At 35.0% G+C, this 25560-nt stretch overlaps 1 protein-coding gene across 2 annotated transcripts in view; it reads left to right on the plus strand.

Moving 5' to 3' along the window:
- The window catches only part of SERPINI1 (serpin family I member 1), an 89705-nt gene that overhangs the window by 1254 nt on the left and 62891 nt on the right, over window positions 1-25560 (plus strand). The window lies entirely within an intron of this gene.

The following is a 25560-nucleotide window of genomic DNA, read 5'->3' on the forward strand; positions in this document are numbered from 1 at the left end:
TTTATGTAATTATGACAAAATTACAGCCTTTTATTTTTAGAGAAGTAGTAAGAAGCTATTTTCCTAGTTCATTTTCATTTTGTTACAGAGGTTCCCAGATTACATGGCTTTTAATCATAGTAGCATATTGCAGCAAATTTTGCCCTGAAATGCTTTCATTGTGACAGTTGCATATTTCAGAGTCTGTCTCAATACTTTAATCTATGTTTTTTTTAATAACCAGGGTCAATAAAATGGAGTAATTGTCTTGTTTTCTCCTATTTCTATGCTTTCCTGAGTTCTCGGGATTTTAAATTTTATTTTTGTAATGCATCCCAGATTTCTTTTCGAAAAGAAATGGCTCAAATGAATTCTCTTCCCAGATTAAAGTTCAGTCCTACTGAGTGCTACTACCGATAAGCCTAAGTGACTTATCAGTGTGTATACTCTTCCCTCTCACACTCTCACATACCATAGAAATATATAGACAGATAGATCTTAGAAAAACAGCTGCTTTTTGATTATCCCTAAGCAGATCAGCTAAGTATCAAAAACAGCAAAGAGCTTAGAAGAAAGAAAAAGCAACAGTAGCTGCTAAACTTAACCACTATAAGGATCAGGTTTTATCTTTGCTACAGCACTGGAGAATCTATTAATTCACATAGCTGATATGGCCCTGTGAAAATGATTTTGGGGGTAAAAAAAAGTGGGTATTAGGGTGACACATGGAAAAGATTGTGTTTGCCCTTCTTATTTGTGATTAAGTGATTGTCTTGAATCAGTCTTAGATTCTTTCTCAGACCCTACTACTAATTCATTTTGTAAAACTGAATAATTGCTGTCGCTGGGTTATTTCCCCCATGTAATAATTATAATACTAGCAATGAAATTCTTTCCGAGCCTTGATTAAAAGATCCGTTTGAAAGAGTTTTATTGGGAAACAGTTAATAAGCAAGCAAATGGATAGAAGATAAATATCTAAACAGTTGAAATTAAGATATACTTTGAATCTCAGCTTTTTATAGGTCTTCTGCTCTGAGGCATGGTAAAGGATAGAATCTGATTAGGAATGAATGAGTTTGTGGTATTAAAGTACTGATTTTTTCACCTGTTTCCAAGATTTGGATCCTTTTTACTGTGTCAGTAAAAGACATTGGGTTTCAATATCATTTGAAAAAAAGACCATGTTTTTATATGAGAGAATATCATTGCAATATATGGCATTTATTTTTTACCTTGAACTCGTGATTCATGTTAGTTAATATTCACATTCAATCTCAGGTAATCTGAAGATTTTTCTTGATTGGGGTTGAATACGTTCGTTATATGGCAGTTTATAATTCTGTGTAAAATGCTATCTATGTTATAAGCATATTACTTATTTTGCTCTTTAATTTTACTATTTGTGTATGGCTGTCAGTGAATATGTATGATGAGAAAGGAAAAGCAACAGAGTGCAGAATGTCTGTCTTGAATGGAAATTGCTCTGGGGATGATTGTTCTTTAGCCAAAAACCCTGGTTAATTTCAAATTATGATATCCTTTGGTCTTTAGAGTTCTGATTCTAAGCCTTTTGGGTAAAAATAAGCTAGTATGGATTTCTCTTTAACAGGAAGATTCACTGATGCATGCAGCACAAAAGAGCAAGACTTAAAGGTTCAAGATCAAATGGTTTTGGTAAAGAAGGATACAGGGGAATAGATACAAAGAAAACTACTTGAGAAACACACCTTTAGCAAAAGAGAAAAAAGATTTTATATTTTTTGTTAAATACCTATAATCCATGATTCCATGGCCTTTTCTCCCCCAGTCGTTAATTTGTAGAGGCCTGTATTCATACTGGGATACATTACTTTTCTAAGTAAAATTGAATATTCAAAATCTAATGAATACCAGTCTGATTCCAGTTAAAATGGCAATTTTTACTGGAATAAATTTTGGATGATTAACCTTCCTTTTTTATGCTTTTATAACCCATAAATATTCAAAATCTAATGAATACCAGTCTGATTCCAGTCAATTGCCATTTTAACTGGAATCAAACTGGTATTCATTAGATTTTGAATATTCATAGGTTATTAAAGCATAAAAATCCTACCTGTATACACTCACTTCTAAGTGAAACATTATTTGGACAAAATATCAAAAAGTAAATACCTAAACTGATGTTTTGCCCCTTTAAAATAATAAAGGTACTTGAACCAGACAGTAAGATGAGCAAGAGCCCATTTATTTAATTAAGCAAATTCCAAAGGTTAAACACTGCTTTTGGGATCAGAATTAACATACACAAATAAGGGAGAGATTTTTTTGTTGTTTCTTTTTTTTTTTTTTTTAATCTTACCTCTAAGAATTTAGTCTTTAAAATTTGGAAGGTGTGTTTTAAGTAACTACATTATTAACTCTTAGAGACCATATATTTCTTTTCTATCTCCTGTTAGTCCTGAGCACTTTATGTCATATTCAGCATAAAGAAATTGAGTAACCAGTTACTGAATTAGAACCATTGGACATTGGACAATGCTTCTATAATACACACATTGAGACAATTTGCGCTTTGACAGACAGAGTCAACTGACCTCACAGAATGATTGCTTATACGTTAGTCCTTCTGAGAATGTCTTTATGCTAGTTTGCCTTTGCAAAAGTGTTGATTGAGCACAATTGGATTCACACTGTGTGCGCTGCAAATACATTACAGGTTTGAGTGCCAGCATTTCCAAATTCATCTCAGAGATAGGATATATAGGCGAGGGTAAAGGAGTCTCCAACTGGTGACACTTAAGGTCTGAATTTCACAGACAGGAAAACCCAGGGCTCAACCACCATTTAACCTCGAGGCCCTGGAGTTATACCTTCGTTGAAGCTTATCTGTAGAAACCATATTTCATTGTATAAAAACTGAATTTGCTCTTCTGTTGTTCTAATTATTTCTTCCAAAAAAAAAAGTAGACTGATTTTGTTTAAGCATGTGTGGAGTTGGTCATTAATTGTTTTTTGCATTTGACCTCATAGAAACAAATTAATCTGGTGTTAGAATTCTAAGAATCTAATATAATTTTTACTTCATTATGATAAGACCTATACAATTCTAGTTAATTGTATATAGTTTTTTAGTAGTAAAATTAATTATAGCACATATTTAACTATCTTCTGTTTACTTTTACCTTCATGTTGATTGATATAAATTGGCTTGCTTAGAACTGATAATTAACCTGCTTTTTTCTTTTTTTTTAATGCCTTCTTTTTTTTTTTTTTTTTTTTTTTTGAGACAGGGTCTGACTCTGTCGCCCAGGCTGGAGTGCAGTGACCTGATCATAGTTCACTGTAACCTTGAACTCCTGGGCTCAAGCACTCCTCACACCTCAGACTCTCCAGTAGCTAAGACCACAGGCAAGAACCACCATGCTCAGCTAATTTTAACTTTTTATAGAGGTGAGGGTCTCACTGTGTTGCCCAGGTTGGTCTCAAACTCCTGACCTCAAACAATTCTCTCACCTTGGTCTCCCAAAGAATTGGGATTACAGGTGTGAACCACCATGCCTTGCTGATATTATTCTTAATGATTAGCACTGTGCCTTGTGTAGAGTAAACTTAGTTCATACTATCTTTCTCACCAGATACTTAGTATCTTTAGAGCCAAGTCTGAGTTTCATTGACCTTTGTATTCATTTTGAGAATCCTTTTACATAGTTCATACTTGGTAAGCAGTAACAATTTGGATAACTATTTAGCAATCTATAATGAAACATCATTTTGCAAACAAATAACAACTAGAAAAATGAATTTTTCTTAGACATCTGTGTTAGTACCAAATTCAGCCCTCTGCCAACAACCGTTGCTTATATTACAGCCAAATATAAATATTGCTATCTTTTGTTGGATTTCTAAATGAGTAGAACAAATTTTGTTATTAACTGCAACCTTGCGTGTGTGTGTGTGTGTGTGTGTGCGCGTGTGTGCATGCGTGCGTGCATGGGCGCATGCTTCAGACATGAATTTATTCATTAGATGCTATTTGGGGTTTGTGTGGTCCTTTTCTCTCCTTGCCTCTAGAACTCTGCTGATTTAAAGATGTGCTTTTATGTAATACCTCCCCTCCCCTACACATGATTTCCGTTACTTTTTTTCTTAACAAATAGAGAAAAATAAATAGATGAATGTAATATGAGGCCTTAACTAAAGTTTAACTGGTCGTAAATGTTCCGTTTTCAGTGAAAAGGCTGCATTGAGAGACCTTAGTAAAGCTTATATTGTACCTGAATTATACAGGTATTTGTCATCTCTGAGCCATCATGGGGAACGAATGAGTTTTGAGACTTGGCATTAACAGTGCTTAGTGTTGGCCTTCTATGTATAGCTTGGTGGCGGAAGTTTACAGGGTACCTTCAGTTTCAGCCACTGCTTCGAGGCCCCCTTCTGGTTCTGCCTAGGAAAGAAGACTTCTGAGCTCCTCACAGCTCTTACTTAATGTGGGAAGGAAAACAGATGAAATGTTTTTCATTTAATAACCTTATTTTGTTAAACTATATTGTTTTTCCCAGGTATATCTCGCACCAGGGTTCCCAGTAAGAGTAGCTCAAATGTCACACAGTGATTTCTATAGCACAGCCAGGCAATTCAATGAGTACCTATCAACTTGTAGTCCACTCCTAGCATCTTGGCTTTTCTTGAACAGACCCCAAAGAGCCCACTAAAACATTTCTGATCTTCTACCCACATTGGATTGCTTCTGTCATTTTCTTGATAACCTAAATTTTGTTGCTTTGAGGTCTTTTAACCAGATCTAACTTGAAGAGCTAGCTAATTTTATTGTTTTTATACCTGTTAGTAGTATGCTAGAGATACCACATTGTGGTGTATAATTTTTGCCTTTACTTGAATTAAATCAGTTATTGGAGCATTTAATTGTTGTGTACTTCACGAAGCAATTTAGAATCATTGAAGCAATTAGTGTTTTTGAGATATATTCAGCCTTCCAGTTAAGAAACCTGTACCTAGTCTCCTAAATTGCTTACGGATGTTAAATCCTTTATTCAATGTCTATGGCAGGTTAAATAGTATCTTATATCGTATGTCCTTTGACATACAATACCAGATGAAATTATATAATACCAATAATGTCATAGAATAATTTTTGGCTTTGGTAAATTAGGAAACTTTTTTAAAAAATATGAGATTTTGAGCACAAGGTATATTAACTAAATCTAAGGCAACAAAGTTTGTTTTTGTATTTCAAAGTTTCTGATATGTTCTTTTAAAAATGCAAATAACTAGTTATCTAGATAAGAAGAAAAAGCCTTAAAATTTAAAAAAAATAAATAAGGAATAAAAATTAAAAATGCCAGTAACTTTAAAGGTGTAAATAATAGCTATTTGTTAATATAATAGCAGATTTAATTAATAATTAGTAATATAAAATGGAACATTTTGAAAGGGAGAGAAAGAAATCTTGTCCAGGATTATCTTAAAAGCAAATTTTTCCTCACATTGCGTGGCCCAAAAGTGATTAACAATTTAAAAAATAATTGTAAAGTACAGATCAACTAGAAACGCTTTCAGCTACAAGTTTTATGCACAATGAGATAAAACAATAGGGATTTATTTTTCCAGAACAAGAAGTCTGAGGAGAGTAGTTGTTTGCTTTTTGTTTACAAGCTCGATGTTGTCAGGGTTTTGTCCTTGTGATTTATCTTGTGCTTGCTGTAAGACAGATGCCTCTGTTGATCCACATATCACACTCTCATTCAAAGAAGGAAGAATGAGAAACAGTTGTTCCTGTTGAGTCTTTCTCTTTTAATCAGGAAATAAAAGCTTTCCCAAAGATCCCCAGCAAATGTCCACTGTGCACTAACTGGCTTATGTCATATGGCTGTCCTAGCTTTAATGGAAGTGGAGATATCAAAGACTTTTGGCTTCTGTGGTAGATGGAGCAGGGGAACAAAGGTTTGAGAATGACTTTTGGGTAACTGTCAATAGTTTCAGCCATAGTCTGATGACTAAAACCATGTTTATTTTAAATTTTATTTCTTCTCATTCTTAGCAACTTTGTGCTGTTTTGTGTGTGTGTGTGTGTGTGTGTGTGTGTGTAGAAGTTTAGCAACTGTAACCTTCCCACACGAAGTGTTCACTTCAGTGATTTCCAAATTTTAAGTCCCTGAGCAAAGGCATTCCTCAGAAACTGATGGTATCTCCAGTTAAAAGGCCCTCTAGCTAATATTGCATCTAATATTTTTCCTGTACTTTACATTATAAACACTTTCTGTAAAACTTGATGGTTCTATAATAAATCTTCTTTAAATCTAAAAATATTCAGTAATCTCTCCATATAGACTGCATTAAAAAATATGGGTATAATGCAAATAAAAGAAAAATTGAGTATTAGGATTTCTTTTATGAAGATTTTCTTAGCTGTGTGAAAAAGCAAAATAAGCCATTATTCCCTAGAGGAGAGCCTACTCTAAAAATTTGTTACCCTAGAAAATGGTGTTATTATCCATTTCAAAAACGTGAAAAATATGAACATGTATAGAGTGATTATTACCTAAATTATGACTCATTCATACAGCGACACTTTGATACTCACGGTTTTGGTGAATTATGATTCCTTGAGGTAGGAAAGTCTGAGAAGAAAATTGAAATTGAGAAAATGTAAACAAGTACATTAACTTTTGCCTATAAAACTCTCGTAATCAAACATACTGACTTGGCAAATTGTAGTTGTCTTTGCATTTCAATATCAACATTTTTACTGCCTGATTTTTAATTTCTATCATGTTACCCTAGGTGAATGGCTTTATTGGGATAAAGCTTTCCAGATTACAGTCACATGTAAATTTCTAAACTCTTCTACAAACAATCTCCAGTGTGAGTTTGAATGCTATAGCGGAATATAACAAAATATATAAAATTACTGTTTGGCATAATCTTTTGTCAATATAGTTAATAAAAGAAGGCATTGGAAGACATATTTACATTACAACAAGGATATATGACTTAAGGCTATGATATTACAGCAGTTACTATGGTAGAAAGCCAGAAGCAGAAGAAATTGGTCTATGTGGTAATCAGGAAAGGCTCTGAGGAAGAATTAGGGCAGCTGTTATGTTGGTTAATTGCAGGAGATTGCAAGCTAGGGCCTACAGTCACACTACCTTGTTTTATAAATAAAGTTTTATTGTAACACTACCATGCCCATTCATTTACATCTTGTTAAGGCTGCTTTCTCGGTTCGACAGCAGAGTTGAGTCATTACAACGAAGACGTGAACCACAAGACTAAAGTATTTCCTATCTGGCCCTTTTAAAAAAATTTGTCAAACACTGGTTAAGAATGTCAGCTCTACAGTCAGACAAAACTGGATTCAAATTTTTGTTCCATAATCATTAGCTATATGATATTCAGTATGTTACTTAATCTCTCTAAACCTTGGTTTTGTGATACGTAACTTTACTCAAAGGTTGTTTATGTTGATATAATGAGATTTTACATAGAGTGCATTACACAGTACCTGGTATGTAGTAAATGCTCATTAAATGTTATTTTATTAAATGTTAGGTTTTATTTTATTATAATTTATTTTGTAAGTGAACTATAACTTTTTTTACTCAAATAGGGATTTGCAGCTCTCATTTTAACTCCTCTTCAAACTGCTAAAATAATGTTCAGGACACTAGGAAGGGTATCATCTAATTGTGAGAAATTTAGAAGAGTTGCACAGAATATTGTACTAGGACAGTAAGATTAAGAGCCAAATGACCTAAATGTATGGAAAAAATAATGCTACACTTTAAAATATAGTTAATTAGGACTGAATAGCTTATTGAGTATTGAAGGATGCCAAGCCAGTCAGTTCTTTGTAAGTTAAGATACTTTCTCAGAATTTAGAAGAAAATGATATTTAAAGGTGAATATAATAAAGAGGAGACATCACTACCAGTCTTACCTAAATAAAAGTATTATTGGAGAACACTATGAACAATTATATGGCAAAAGATTAGATAACCTAGATGAAGTGAACAAATTGCTAGAAAGACACAAACTACTGAGACCAACTTAAGAAATAGAAAATTCAAATATAGACTCAAGAATGCTCAACAAAATACTAGCAACCCAATCTGGCAACAAAAGAATTATATATCATGATCCAGTAAGATTTATTCCAGGAATAAAGGTTGGTTTAACATGAAAATCAATTAGTGTAACATACTATGTCAATGAAATAAAAGACACATAATTATCTCAATTGAAGAAGAAAAATACTTGACAAAACACACTTTCATGATAAAAACATTTGACAAACTAGGAATAAAAAGAAACTTCCTCAGTGGGGTAAGTCATCTACAAAAAACATAATTTTTTTTAAAAAACATAGCTAACATATTTAATAGTGAAAGTCTGAATATTTCCCTTTAAGATCAGGAATAAAGTCAAGGATGTCAGTTCTCACACTTTTATTCAACACTGTACTGAAGGTTCTAGCCAGGGAAATTAGGCAAGAAAAAGAAATAAAACGCTCCCATATTAGAAAGGAAGAAATAAATTTCTATTCACATATGAAATGGTCTTGTATATCGAAAATCCTAAGGAATCCACGTGAAAAACTATTAGAACTAATAAACAAGTTCACTAAGGTTGCAGGATACAAGATCAATATAAAGAAACTAACTGTATTTTTATACACTAACAGTGAATATCCAAAATCAAAATTTTAAGATCCACTTAAAACAGCATAAAAAAGAAATAAAATACTAAGGAATAAATTTAACGAAAGTGCAAGAACTTTACAACAAAAACACCAAATGATGTACTAAACATCACTGAAAGAAATTAAAGAAGACCTAAATAAATTGAAAAGTATCTCACGTTCATGAGTTGAAAGACTTAATATTGTTGGGATGGCAGTATTCTCCAAATTAATATGCAGATTTAATGAATCAAAATGTCAGCCACCTTTTTTGCAGCAATTGACAAGTTGATCTTAGGACTCACATGGAAATGCAAGGAACCCAGACATATGTGTCAGTAGAACAGAATTCAGAGTCAAGAAATAATTCTTTACATTTTCAGTCAACTGATTTTCAGCAGGGTGCTGAGACAGTTTAATGGGGAAGGATATTCAACACATGATACTGAGACAACTGGATATCCACATGGAAAAAAAAAAATTGGGCTCTACCTCACACCATATACAGAAATGTTACTTAAAATGGATTACACGCCTAAATGTAAGAGCTGTAACTTTAAAACTTAAAACAGGAGTAAATTATTACCATGAATTATACAGTAGTTTCTTAGCTGTGACACCAAAAGTACAAGAGATATAATAAAAACAAATTGGACTTCATCAAACTTAAAACTTTTGTGTTTCAAAGGACACAAGAATTGAAAAGATAAGCCATATAATGGGATAAAATATTTGCAAATCAGGTATTTGAGAAGAACCTTATATACAGAGCACTTATAATTCAACAATTTAAAACAACGCAATTAAAAGTAGGCAAAGGATATGAATAGACATTTCCTCCTCCAAACAAGATGTAAAAATCCAGGAAGCATATGAAGAAATACAGAGCATTATTAGACACTAGGGAAATGCAAATCAAAACCACAATGATCTACTACTTCACACAAACTAGGATGGCTGAAGTCAAAGAGACAGACACCTATAACAATAAAAAGTACTGGTGAGGATGTGGGAATATTTGAACCCTCGTAAGGTTTTGGTGAGATTGTAAAATGATGCTGTCACTTTGGAAAACAGTTTGGCCATTCTTCAAAATATTAGCCACAGAGTTAGCCTATGACCCAGCAATTCCATGGTAGGTATATGCCAAAAAGAGTAGAAAAAATGTTTATCTACACAAAAACATCCACAGGTGTTTATAACAGCATTATTCATACAAGTGGAAACAACCCAATGTTCGTCATTTAATGAGTGGATAAACACAATGTTGTATAGCCATCCAGTGGAATATTATTTGACGATTAAAAGGAATGAGGTACTGATACTACAACATGGATGACCCTTGAAAGCATACTAAGCAAAAACACCAAACACAGCAGGCCACATTTTGTATGAAATATCTAGAATAGGCAAATCCATAAAGACACAAAGTAGACTACTAGTAAGGGACAAAGGGGAACAGGAAGTGACTGCAAATAGTTACAGGGTTTCTTTCTGGGGTGATGAAATGGTCTAAAATTAGATCTTGGTGATGGCTGCACAGCTTGATGAACCTATTAAAAATCACTAAATTGGCCGGGCACGGTGGCTCAAGCCTGTAATCCCAGCACTTTGGGAGGCTGAGGCAGGCAGATCATGAGGTCAGGAGATCGAGACCATCCTGGCTAACATGGTGAAACCCCATCTCTACTGAAAATACAAAAAATTAGCCAGGCATGGTGGCGGGCGCCTGTAGTCCCAGCTACTCGGGGAGGCTGAGGCGGGAGAATGGCATGAACCCAGGAGGCGGAGCTTGCAGTGAGCCGAGATCTTCCCACTGCACTCCAGCCTGGGCAACAGAGCGAGACTCAGTCTCAAAAAAAAAAAACAAACAAACAAAAACCACTAGATTATACACCTTAAAAGGGTAAACTTTATGATATGTTAACTGTATTTCAATAAACCTGCTTTTTAAGTGAATATATAAAACTTTTTTAAAAATAGGAAAGAGTTATGGAAGATTGAATTATGAGGAACCCAGACTAGCAGATAAAAAGTAATGTAGAATAAAAAATTCATTTTACATCACTTGGCCTCACAGAACACCATGAAAAATTAGTGAAGAGAAACTAGGACCTACCCACACTTTGTTAAAGTTTTTTTTGTGTTTTGTTGCTTTTTTTTTACATTTCAAAATGAAGGCAAGGAAAAAACCTAAGCAACTTTAAGCAGATAAAAATAAAGGAGGCAGAAATATCAGCTTATCGTAATACTTCTTTTTATCTTATTTTTCATTCATAGAAAATATAATACTTAGGAACAAAAAAATGTGATCAAAACAAAAAGAAAAAGAAAAAACTAGAACTTTAAAATAGAATGACATATACTAAACAAATATATTGCAGTTATCAGCAGCTTTAGTCCGTTAATGAAACACAAAATCCGTCATACTGGATAGAAAAAAAACTAATATTTAAAAGACAGAAAGTTAAGCAAAAGAATACTAGTTTAAAAGGATAATGAAGCAATAATAGACAAAAATGAGTTTTAAAATGTAAGGCAGCTATATTTGTATAAGACAAGACAGAATTCAAGGCAAAACCTTTAAGGTCAGGGAAGGTAATTTATATTGATAAAGGTGTAATGCATAGTGAAGACTGATTAGCCATGAGCCTATTTATGTCAGTCACATAGAACTAACGTAGCTAAACCAGTCTGAAAAAGAACTGTAAACATGGCCTTTGGTGCCAGATCTTGATTCAAGAGGGAAAAAATAAATAGTCATGCAACATTAACAATAAGGAAGGGATAAAAAGGGACTTTGGAAGAAATGGAGATGACAGTGTCTCAGAGGTGGTAGCATTGATGATGCAGATTTGAGGGAATTTGAGTACAAAATCAACTAGTTTTGTCCCTGAATTAGCTCAGGGATTACAAAATAGATCAGCAGTCAGCCCATAGGTAAGAGACAGTGTGTGAGAGTGTGTGTGTGTGTGTGTGTGTGTGTGTGTTAACTTATCTAAATGCCAGTTCTCCACAGTGACTACCATGCTCTGTTGTCTTACACTGAGCGCTTTTTGGTCATTTTCCCAGCCTCCCTGGCCTCTGTAGGCATTTGGGTTTGTTACCACTAGTTTGGGATACAGGAGAAACTCATAAAGAGGAGTAAGTAAGTTTTGAGTCGAGCAGCAAGAAAAGAAAGAATAATTGTAGTAATTCAAAATGTAACCATTGCAAATGAGCTGAAAACATAAAGCATTTAAATCTTTACAAGGATTGTATTTATGTACATTCAGTTTGCTTCATGTTATTAAAAATGACTCACTGAGATATTGATATATCACTATTTTGAAATTATCCCCTTGCTTTTATGATTAAGGAAGTCAACTTTCATTAAAATACCGAATCTCATTTCCTCTCTTCTGTGTCTTAAATTTTTGTTTGTGTTTTTTTGCTCTAGTTTACTCTCATACAATGTTCCTTTTATGTCTTACCTTTCTCTAATGGGAACATTTTATTTTTTGGTTTGACTCCTTCTCAACATCCACAAAACATATGAAGACATCTATGCTTTTTACCATCATAAAAACATAATGTTCAGCTAGCTGCCTGGCATGAATAATCCGTCACTGAGGACCATTAACCATACGCGACAAGCTACAGTACAGTAATTGCTATCTTTATACAAGACAATCGTGACTATAAGGCTGATGACTTAAAACCATAAACCCAGTCTCACTTTAAATCTAATAGTGCACCAACTGATATTTTAAGTAGTGTTTTCTTTTCCTCTTTTTAGAATGACTTATAAATGAGAAACTTTAACAAGAATATCTTGTTTATTAAAAGGATCCAGAATTTCCACTGTAACACACCTTAGAATGCAGGAAATAAGCTTACAAACCCAGCCAAATTCCTTGCTGTGAAATTCACCTTATTTATCCATTAGCCTTTATGCAGAACCTGTTTACTGTTAATAAACTGTTTAATTTACTATTGAATGCTATTTATATGTTTAGACAAATTAACAATGACTCGATATAAACAAAAGACGAGAGGGGAAAAAAGCTAAGAAACTAAGAAAGCGTAAGTTGCCTGAAGGGTTCATGTCTTGACCTCAGAGAATTTGCAGAGACATAAGCTGTGGGGCAGTATGTGATGCTCAGTAGATACTGGCTGGGTGAACAAAGGACAGAGCCAGAAAGTTTTAAAAAATGACCTTCAGGCATAAGAAAGAGGATTAATTGTTACATTTCTGCTTTTCTGGAAAAACTAAGTGAATTATACATTTTCTTAAAGTTTCATGCAAATGGGTAAAATAAAAATAAATTTTGGTGCTTAAAAAGTAAATTCACAGCTATTGGTAAAACACCCAGCCAGGATGACTTATTTTCAGAGAAATTAAAGAAACCAAAGCTTTGCTTTTTTTCTGGATGTCACTACATGTATATGTTACCCAAATATCTGAAATGACAGCATTGAAATGTCTGTTTTAGAAATGTGCATATGAAATGATTAATTACTCATTATGTAACATATCTTCTTTCCAGGTTGAATTTAGCAAGCTCTATGAGAAATATTTTTTCAGCCATGCAGTGTAGCATGGGAAAGTAAGAACAAGATGACTGCACGTAGAAATTAATGAAATGGAAAAGGTAACATGGAGCAATGGGTTTGCCATCATGTGTTCATGATGAAGACTATTTGTGTATCACGTGAAGACTATTATTAGTATGTGAAGAGAAAGTGAAAGGTTTACAGGAGGCAGTGGGTGTTGTCTAGAAGGAAGTCCAGAACTACTTCACTGTTTTTGAGACTGAACTTTTTGCTGTGACCTAAGCACTAATATCTTTACATCTATACATTATCGCCCTTAATTTTTATGACAATCCTATGAGACACAAGTACTATCATAATTCTCATTTCATAGATGAGGAAAGTGAAGCATAGAAAATTATATAGGTTATTTCAGGTATCACCACAAAGTACCTAGTTGCATTTGTTTCCAGCCAAAACAGTTCTGCAATATAATTATGACCCCAGAAGTAACCAGAATATTTTGTGTATTTCTATGGAATTGCCCATAGTTACTTCACAGTATTTGTATATTGTACCTTGCATTCTGCAACTATGATCTCTTGCATTCTTAAAAAATTAGACAGCTGCAATTACATATCTAAACCCTATAAAAATAATAAAATCAATATATAAAAACTCTAACTTCAGACAAAAACTAGAGAATGTTTCATGATAATATTAAAAAAAGAATAGAAAATCCACTGCAAGCTTACTTTAAATTAGGCATTTCAAACTGGCAGCTTGACAGACTGAAATCTTTCTGTCTCACCTCCTGCCAGCTAAATTATGTTTTGCAGAGTTTATTATATTAGGAAAAAAAAAGATTTTCTTTGGCTAAGGAATATCCTCTTCAGTTGCCGCAGACTCCACTATTCTCCATTATACTGGCCAATTCACACATTTATATTATCTGCTAAGGAACTGCAGACTTCTGAGTTTGTCAGAACTTTCAATCATGAACCCCTTGGTAAATTTAAAATATGCTATTGAATTATTAACATAGTTTTTGGAATATGTCTACTTGATAAAATGAGGTAGACCTGTAATTACACAAAGTAAGTCAAACTGTATCAGAATAGTTTTTCAAAGCTTAGTCTGTACAAGCAAAGATTAAATTATTAAGCAGTCAACCATATCTGTTAACTTCCTTTAAATGTTTTCTCCACATGGAAAGGAATAGGAAATAAGAGATTTTTCTTAAGCCAGATGAAAAATTTGAGATGTGTTAAATTGCAAGATGTGTTAAATTACTCTGCTAAATATATAGATTTATCAGAGAATAGTGTTGAGGTTATTGACAGAACATGGTGATGGGTTGTCAATGGCATTTTCAGGCTGTCAACTCAACTGTCAGGATGAAACTAATTGGTACATCATATGCAGCATTATCATGTATGATTTGTTCTAATATCTTTTCCAGTATGATATCTAGTATCTTTTCCATGTACCATTATAAAGCCCCCTATATTAGTGATTCTCCTTCATGTGTGAAGTAACATTTTAAAACTGTATACTGTCCCACAATATAAATGGATTTTGTTTCAAATTGTGTTGTATGAAGTTGAACTTTGTGAAATTGCCAATATTTGACTATTTTTGACCTACCAAAAAAGGTAATTTATATGCTTCAACCTAATACAATAGTTATGCCAAATCAGGAAAATGTTTTTCAACAGAAACTGAAATACAGGTTTGTTTTGAGATTAGTAATAAACATGCATTGTGTCCCTGCTTTCTGCCAGACCCTGAGCTCTCAAGGAAGGTAATTTTCTCTCTTCATCCTCCTAAGTCTTGCATGTGTTTGGATTTCCCAGAGCTTGGCCATAGGGCGCCTCTTCTCCACACTCCCCAGAAACTCTAATCCAAATGTGCTCATAACTCCTAAATGTATCTCTAACCCAGACCTACACTCTGAATTTTGACCTCATTTATCTAACTACTTTCTTAACTCTCCAAGTGGATGTCTCATGGGCACCTCAGATTTACCTATCCAAAGCAAAATTCATGATCCCCTATCTCACCCCTCTCTGGTTTTGTTCCAGCCTTCTCCATCTTAACAAAGGACAGCTCCACCTACCCAGCTGGCTGAGTTTAAACCTGGGAGTAATCCCGACTCACCCTTCCTCACTGTTACCTCTGTCTTGTCCAATTTATTTTTTAAATTATTCTATCCATAATCTAACTACCCCTTTCTATCTCCACTGCAACCCCCATAGTCAACTATCTTCTCTCACCTGGATTGTTACAATAACCACCCAATTTCTTCTTGAGCTTCTACTTTAGACTCCCCATACTCTCTCCTGTATAACTTTATAAATTATACTGTGTTTAGGACAAAATGCAACATCCTTGCTGCTTACAAGGGCCTAGATAACCTAGCCCCTACCTCATAAGCCAGCCTCTTCTTTCCCTTTGTTCATTGTATTATTTCAGTTCTTTGATCACAGAGATCTTTTCTGCCATCAGGCCTTCATATCATTCCCTCTGTCTGGAATACTGCTTCCCTCCTTAACTCTTATTTATCCTCAACTCTCAACTTAAATAACACTTGCTTAGAGAGGCCTTCCCTGATTCTCTCCTTAATCTAAAATAGGTCCCCTTTATTCTTTTATATGACACACTATTACTTTTTCTTCGTTGCACTTAACACAGTTTTCAACTAGGTACTTTAATGAATGTGTGTTTGTTTAATGTAAGCTCTGTGAAGGTAGAGCCTTTGTCTGCTGCTTTCACCTCCATGTCCAGGGCCCAGTACACAGTGGATGCTATCTGCTTGAAATGAAAAGTATAGTGTGTATTGGATGTTGATGCTTGAGGAAAGCCAGACGTTCAGAGGAGGATGTGAGGGGCTTTTGGAAATGTGGTATGGTTTCAAATCTCATCTTTGTTTTCGGTGACTTTTCTGAGCCCCTAGATTGTAAGATTTCTCAAAGCAGTTACTTTGTCTATTTTGTGTAGAGGGCACTACTCTTCCCAGTGCCCAAAAAAGTGCTTGATCATTAGGGATGTTCAGTAAATATTTGTTGAGTAAATGAACTGTTTCCTCTTTCACAAAGTTCCTTTCTCATGAAACTATGAGGGTGGTAAATAAAGAAAATATAGTAAGCATCTAATATATAGCAGGTACTCAATAATGCCAGAAACCCTAGTGGGTTTTTCAAAACATAATTCCCACATTTTTTACAAGAGTGATTCTCAGAGGCCTTGGGACCCTATGAAGATTGGGGGTGGGGAGCAGTGAGGTGGGTATCTTAAACTTACCCCTGTGGCCTTTTCCAAACTACCTAAACTTATACTTCATGTCCAGTGCCTACTACAGACTGTCTTTTTTTTGATGAAGAATATATCATATTCCTCAGGTGTGCTAAGGCAAAGATTAAGAAAAATATGTCTAAATCTTGCCTAGAACCAATGTCACAAGAATAATAGCTAATAAAGGAGAACTGCATATCAGAAGACTATCAGTGTTGTTTGACTAAAGTATGTATATTAAAAAAGCAACTGTGAAATAATTATATAGTGATGCTACTGTCTCTCTTCTGGTAAGAAATATCAGAATGTGTGCTTGATAGAGTGTCTCTCTGGGTATATTACCTTGGATTCAATTTTAAAGGCATTTGCTAGCCCTTAATGTTTTTTAAAAGGAGGAGAGGAATCAATTTCTTATTCTCCAAAATCATATATTAACCTTACTTCAAGCTTCTTTTTCAAGGGAAATATTTATACTCCCAGTGACTGGTTGGAAGAGATGCAGTTATGCCACATTTACCTTTGTTTTATCCAGTTTAAGAATTTGTAAGCTCTGTATTCATTTTTATACTGGTTAATTAGGCAGGAAATCCAGGAGGGATAAAGGAATGAAGGTTAGAATCACCACAGGCTGTCACAAATCCCAGAAATAGGGGAAGTGAAAATTCACCAACCAATTGAACCACACATTACATACAGCCAGACCCTGGGCTACAGAGATGCATCTTCAGCAATTGGAATAGATGAAAGTGTCTCTTAAAGCCCTCTATTGATCTATAATTATAAAATGTTTACAAGCATTTTGATTGTATATACAACAAAAATAAGCAACTTTCAGTGCCCTACTTCTGTGGCACATACATTTTCATAAGTTACAGATTCTATTATCTGTGCTTTCTTTAGTATATGGACACTGTTCAAATTTGAATATTCTAAATGTCAACAAAGAATAACATTAATGTTTATGACTTGGCCATAAGGAAATCCACAGTGCAAAATCTGAATTTTCACATCCTTGGAACATACTGGAAGTGTCACTAATCAGATAAATCCATTAGAAGAAAAACTTCTGGTAGAGGTGTAATCCAGAAGGGAAGTTGATTGAATACAACTGCATTATTTGGTTATAGCAGAACTGCCACACTATAGGGTTTCCAGATTCATCCAGGTAAATCCTTTCATTTTCTTCCACTTCAGGAGTTCTCAATCTTTGCTGGTCTGCATGTCCACCATGGAGTTCAGGTTCAAGCTATTTTTGTCCATGTCCTACCCAACCCTGAGTAGGTGCTTGCTTCTTGGATCCCTGCTAGCACTTTTTCATTCCCTATTAACTGACCACCTAGTTGGCCTCCTCTTGCTTCTTTCTTTCTTTCCTGCTGTTCACAAATATCTTTGATAGCTCCTTCCTGCAACCTCAGGCAGCTCAATGAGCTGTTCTGCTGTCTGATCAAAACATTCATTCAACAAATCCCATTCCTTCTTGACTTTTATTCTAGTCTTTCAACAATCCTACCAGGTTACTGGGTCATAGCTCTCATTGTAAGCATTAAGATATAACTCCACAACTACATTTTTTTAAGTTTAGCTGTATGGGAAAGAATCAGTCATATTAATCCATGACCTATTTCAGGATGGTAGTTTAGAAGTATTTCCTAATTAAGAAACTCTGAAAGAAAGCACATGACATTATCATGATCACTCCAAATGGACCTCCTTTTAAAGTCATTTCAAATTTCACCAGCAGTACACATTCACTCCTGATTTGGAGTAGCAAGTGACCAAGGATACTGGTAGATTCAATATTTTAAAACGAACTTAGTAGTAAAAATCAGTTCTTGTTTCAAGGAAATAGATGATGGTCTTATAGTACTTCAAAAGGGCCCATTATGATAGAGCTATGCTTTGTAAAAAGATTTGTTATTTTAGGTTAAGCAATTCAGAGAAAGGAAACCATAAGAAGGCTGTGGTTGGTACTGGAACCTTGTAAAATGCAGATCAAAATCACTGACTGTTCATACTTGAAATTACAATAAATGTAAAATGTGACCTTGGTATTATGGCATAGTCTTTTAAAAATGTCTTTGTTTTCATTTGTTTTTCACTTTCTTCTGTAATGTCTCAGATTCTAGTATTACTGAAATAGTTTAGCTTTGTAAACCTAAAGCCTATATTATTAGCTATTAAAACAAGTAGGTGTTGCTGATTTTTTTTTTTTTTCCACTGGGGTCCGTCCCACAGACCCCAGCTGCATGATGGATGAATAACATACTCAGACACTGATATTCAGTGCAAGAGTGGGCTAGGGGACCAGGCTGCTGACTGAAAGAGATGTAGCAGCCATGACCCTGACTAGCTGGCTCCTCTGAGATTTATTCAGCGCACATTAAATGACAAAGGCTTTGAGTCAGCACCACTAGAGGCTAATTAACCTGGTCGCACTTCCCGCCCCCTGCCTCCAACCCCAGAGAGCCATCCTGCCCAGGAATGATCAAAGGTTAGTTTTAGGACCACATGAGTAAACAAGTTATTTAGATAAACTCCTCTACATTCCTAGGTATCCACACCCTAGGCTTTTAAGATAATTCAGCTGCTTTCAGCCAAACACTTTACTGAAGCCATGTAAACCCCCAGGCCTTCCAAGAAGGTTTGTGTTTATTTCCCATAATTTTACAATTTCTCCCACCATCCTGACCCAACCCCCACATTTTTTGAGACAATGTCTCACTCTGGTTGCCCAGGCTAGTGTACAGTGGTGTGATCTCAGCTCACTGCAGCCTTGACCTCCCAGGCTCAGGTCATCCTCCCACCTCAGCCTCCCAAGTAGCTGGGACTACAGGCATGCAGTAGAGATAGATAGAGTTTCACCATGTTACTCAGGCTGGTCTTGAACTCCTCTACTCAAGTGATCCACCCACCTTAGCCTCCCAAAGTGCTAGAATTACAGGCGTAAGCCGCCATGCCCAGACCTAAAATTGCTTTTGTAATTAAACTTCCAAATAAACATGTCTGGCCATTAGTCAAAAGATAAGTCATCTTTATATATTTTGAAAAATATATATAAGCATATGCCCCTTGTAATGACTATGGCAGTCATGCCATAAAAGCAATTTCTCGTCCACCACTGCAGTTATTTAGATTAGCTATTTGATTTCCATTAATCCAAAGAAGACCAGAACATCTAAGTATCTATAATATGCAACCAACTTCCTGCTTCAGACTTTGTAAATAATGTATTCTGTGTCTCAGCTGACTCTTCGTTATGTCACAAGTCTAAGCCACCATGTAAAAAATAGAGTTAGTGACTCTATGTAAATGAGGTTTTCTGCCTGTAGGCAATCAGTTCTGTGAAATTCAGTGAGTATTAAAACAGCTACAAAGGATTTATTAAAGAGAGAAAAGTGCATCTATTACTGATTAGGATATTTTTAGAGAAAGGCACATTGAACAGCAACCTTTAAATAATCAAGTTAGTTAATCACAGTATCAAATGACTTTAGTGCTGGAAGGAATCTGAAAGATCAAAGACCAACCCTCCTGTTTTACTGATGAAGCCTAGAGCTTTTTCTAAGACCAGCTTTTGAAAGGACCTCACACTAAACTGCAAGGTCACTGAAGGCAGTGTATAATGGTTGCTTATATCCATGGTGTTTGTACAGTGCTTGGGATGTATTAAACATTGAAAATATGAATTTGCATGATGAATTAATAAGTGATTTTATAAACAAACATGAGTAAAGGAATTAATATGATCTCCCTGGTGTTACATAGGAATTTCTGTTATATAAATCATAATGAAGGTTAATGGTACCTGTTTTCAAAAAGTACTCATTTTTAAAGGAGCCTCAATTAGTGAGATCTCTCTCTCTCTCTTTCTCTCTCTCTCTCTTTCTCTCTCTTTCACACACACACACTAAATATATTACACTATTAGATATAGTCATTGAACTTGTAATCATACTCCTTTTTGGCGTCTGTATATTCAAATGAACCAGGGATATAAATGTTCCTAAATGTGGCTGGGTGTGGTGGCTCATGCCTATAATCCTAGCACTTTGGGAGGTCAAGGCAGGCAGATCACTTGAGTTCAGGGGTTTGAGACCAGCCTGACTAACATGGCAAAATCCCTTCTCTACTAAAAATACAAAAATTAGCTGAGCTTGGTGGTCTGCGCCTGTAATCCCAGCTACTCGGGAGGCTGAGGCAGAAGAATCACTTGAACCCAGGAGGCAGAGGTTGCAGTGAGCCAAGACTGTGCCACTGCACTCCAGCTGGGGCAACAAAGTGAGACTCCATCTCAAAAAATAAAGGAAAATATAAATGTTCCTAAATGTTCTTCTTGACAATTGTCAGAAAACCAAATCTCCAGCCAGAGAATAAATGTCAGGGGTATTCAGCATTCTGATTTATGTAACACAAATCCCCATTACAGACAGGAAGTAATATTAATTCCTTTACACGGATTCGTATTTTGAATGTCTCCATATCTTTATAAGTCTTTTGTCTTCATTCTGGACCTGCAGGTGTGTGGATCCAGTGCCCTGTATCCCCTGATACCCTACACATTTTTTCTTGTCTAAGCTTACATTTTAATCAAGCTACATTTGTAAACAAGCATTTCTTTGGATGGATTGATTTTAACAAGACATTGATCTATGTGAGTTGGACCATCTAAAAAGTCCATAACAAATCTGGGACAATTTGAAAAATAAGTAATGATAGCAATGTATTATAGCCTGTAGAATAAAATAAATACCTATGAGTCTCTACTGACACAAAAATAATTTTGATACATAAGTAAATGGGAGCAAAGGGACAGCTATTTCTTATATTAGAATTCCAATTGATGAATGTAGAAAGAATGATGGAAATAGAAAAATCACAGCGTGTCAAATACGGCATTCATCATTGTTGCAGATAATCATTAACAGATTAAAATTAGTGTTCAAAGATATGATGAGTAACAGGATGTTTTTATAACCTTAAAGTATCCAACCACATGACACTTTTTCACAGATTGGAGGAGACTAAGGACACGTGGCAACTCAATGCAATATGGGATCCTAGATAACATCCAGGGTCAGAAAAAGATCATTATTGAAAAAATTTAAACAAGGTCTATAGATTACTTAATAACATTGTATCAGTGTTAACTTCCTGGTTTTGATGATTATGCATTAGTTATAAGTGAGATATTAACATTTGGAGAAACTGAATGAAGGATATATGGGAACTCTACTTTTTTTCAACTTCTTTGTAAGTCTAAAATTATTTCAAAATTAAAATTTAAAATGTTTTAAAAATAAATACAAAGGTTATAACACTCTTATATTTGAGTGGCTCTTTATAAAAGAAGCTTAAGAGATACAGATGTTTTCATGATCCACACTGGACACAGGAAATAGATTCTAGTCATTTCAGTGACTTGCCCAAGGCCACCCATTATAGAGCCAGGTGTTCTGTTAGATTCCATTTTCCTCTCTACAGAAACTTCTGGGCTTTACTGTTTCATTCTCGTAACTACTTTACAAAGACAGAGAAGGCATATTGTTCCCATTTTATAGACTTTGAGTTCCAGAGATTTCTCAAAGACCTAAAAATAGAGCTATCATTTTACCCATAATCTGACTACAGATTTTTTTTTACTACCCAAAGGAAAATAAAATAAATCATTTTATCAAGAAGACACCTGTACTCATATGTTTATCACAGCACTATTCATAATAGCAAAGTCATGGAATGAACCTAAGTGTCCATCAACATTGGATAAAGAAAATGTGGTATATATATATATATATATATATATATATATATATATATATATGCCATGCAATACTATGCAGCCATAAAAAAGAGTGAAATCATATACTTTGCAGCAACATGGATGGAGCCAGAGGCCTAATATTATCCTAATTAAAATAACTCAATCAGATACCAAATATTCTCACTTATAAGTCGGAGCTAAACACTGGGTGCACATGGACATAAAGATGGAAATAATAGACACTGGGGACTCCAAAACTGGGGAAGGTGAAAGGGGGTGAATGTTGAAAAGCTACCTGTTGGATACAATGTTCACTATTTGGGTGATATTTTCACTAGAAGCCAAAAACTCAGCATCACACAATATATCCATGTAACCTCCACATGTACTCCCTGAAACTAAAATAAAAATAAATGAAGTAATGAATGAGACTGAGTTCCAGCTAGAGTAAAAAACTGCCATAAATAACACAGATTAGTGAGTAGATAGAAGTTAAGTCCAAGTTTTCTCACTCTTAATCCAGTTTTGTTTTTATTCATATTCTGACAGGTATTTCTGTAGAATTCCAAGAGACAGACATTTCTGTAGTCAAGACACTGCACTGAGCACTATATATACATATATATATATACACACACACACACATATGTATATATATGTATACATGTATGTGTGTGTATATATATGTATATATATATGCCACGTGTCCTTAGTCTCCTCCAATCTGTGAAAAAGTGTCATGTGGTTGGATACTTTAAGGTTATACAAATATTCTGTTTCTCATCATACCTTTGAACACATATGTGTATATATATATGAAAATGGATATGACTTGTTAGGGGTCATCTTCAATGAGATGAGCTTTGAAAGAGGATTAGAAGTTGGCCAGGTGGAAGGAATTAGGAATATCATTCTAAGTAGGAATAGTGCTTAAAATTCTGCTTCTGGCAAGCTTAAATTAGTTATGCTGTCTCATCAATTCCTCTGAGTTATCAACTAGATCTTACCATAGTTGCAATGGTTCTGGTAAAAGAAGTGCCTGCTGCCATCTGGATAACTAATTTCAAATATATATATAATTTCAAATATATATATATATATATATAATTTCAAATATATATATATATATATATATATATATTCCTGACTGGCTTGGGAACTGTGAGATCACATGCTGTTCTGGCACCAGGGCAGCAGCATAAGGCATCTGATCAGAGAATACATATAACCTCCAATCCTCTGATACTATGTCTCTGGGTTGAACATGCTGCCTCAGCTTTAACTGGTGACCTGGTGACAAGAATTTCCTCAATTCTGGAAGCCTGACTCCAAATTGTGGTTGTGTGTGTGTGTGTGTGTGTGTGTGTCTTAACTGTGTTACAACACTTAACCCGTTTAAACACTATGGGTTGTTTAAGTGGAACATCTCTCTGGATTTATCTAATCTGGCCAAAGATTACACAGTTCAGATTATCTGAATTTGTCCTTTCCTTCACTGGTTTCAAAGGTGTTCAGATTAGCCTACAAAGAGGATAAGTTCAACAAGGGAGATATAAGGCATTAACATTTAAGATCAATTCATCACCACAGTTCTGAAAATAACAGTGTAAAGGCAAGTTCAGGCAGAGTAAAATTAAATGATTATTTTCTGCAGGGTGGGTAGTTTTGGATCTTGAGCTTGTGCCATTGTTTTGGTGACAGGCGCAATTTATGCATCTGTATTTGAACAAGATTTAACACTAGTACAACAGCTGTTCCTTAGAACAAATGAACTCTTTGCTTGTATAAGAACCTTTAACCTAAACTAGAGAGGGAGAAAACAGTGCCTCATATGGTTTACTCACATGTGATCTTTTGCCCCAAGCCTGCCTTCAGACTTTCGAACAACAGACTTAATACATTTGGGATTGCAGGTGTTTTTATAAGTGTATCCATTGCAAGACTAGCCACTGGGTTGCAACAGCTTTGAGGCTTGAAGAGCCCAAATAAAAAGATGAAAAGTTTAGTGATAGAAATTTTAGTTTGTTAAACTATTCATTGTCCCCGGGTTAAAAACTTTATGGGCCTCTATTTAATGGCTGATGCCTTTGCCCAGATTCTCTGCTAATAAAACTAAATTCCCAATTGTAACAATTTCTAATTGTATCATCAAATGTAGTAGCATAAAAACTTTAAGCCTTGTTTGCCTTAAAGATTTGATTGATGTGGTGGGGTGGAGGACTAGTGAGTAATACCTTTATTATCTGACTTATGTAGGCTCATTCCACCTTAAACCTCCAACCATTGTATAGTCTACTGATGTTCTAATTCCGTAAGACATTAGAGTAATTTCTGTTGCATAAATGATAGCTTTCATTGCTTATAAAATGTGTTTCAACGTAGTCAATAATGTCTTCTTTAAACTTATATTGCATTGATTACATCTGGCAGCCCCACATGGTAAAGCATAGTTACGACCCTTGTAATTAAATTATTGTTAGAAACTCACTTCTGGGGTGCACCTCAGCAATCTACCAAATTTCTCAGTGACATTCAGAACATGAAATAACTTGGAGAGAATAAATTTGCGATACAAATGGGCAAGAGGAGAAGGCTTTCAATCTCTATTTTTCAAAATTCATTACTTGTACAATTTATTTTCCAAACTAATTCTAAGCAAAGATGAGTAATACTACCTTGGCAGGAGTCTGTGCTTAAGATATTTCCATATGTTTAAGCAGAAATACCTAGTATGGTACTTTTCCTATAAGTAGAATGCCATGAAAAAATGTTCTTAAGACAGGTTCTCCAGCACCTCCTTCCACCCTTGGTCTCTATGACATACCCCATGTCCTATTTCACAGAGAAAAGGGAAACCTTCAGAAAACCTCCACACTCACTACCACATGTTTCCACCCAAAAGCATCTGTACCCACATACTTTACCTTTTCTCCTGTTTCTATAGATGCATTGTCAGTGCTTCTCTATAAGATCAATGCCTCTACTTGTGTTCAAGACTTCATTCCCTCTCCTGTCCTCATGATACCACTCCTGCAGTGCCCTTCTCCAAATAATCCACTTCTCCCTCCCCTAGATCATTACCCCTAGGAAACAAACGTGCTGTTTTTTCTCCTGTCTTAAACAAACTAGAAAACAAAGAAAACTCTTTCTTGACTACTCCCTTCTCCACCCAGCTACTGTTCTTCAAGAGTTTTCTTTGCTCAGTTTCTAAATTTTTGTTCCCCATCCTTCCTTAACTCAGTCTAGTGAGGCTTTCAGTTTCACTCTCCACCTCAGCCTCTCCATTCCACCTGTATTGGCTTCTTGCTGATCTCTGGATTAACCAGAC

This window comes from Symphalangus syndactylus, chromosome 17 (genome assembly GCF_028878055.3).
Source record: "Symphalangus syndactylus isolate Jambi chromosome 17, NHGRI_mSymSyn1-v2.1_pri, whole genome shotgun sequence".
Taxonomy (NCBI): Eukaryota; Metazoa; Chordata; class Mammalia; order Primates; family Hylobatidae; genus Symphalangus; species Symphalangus syndactylus.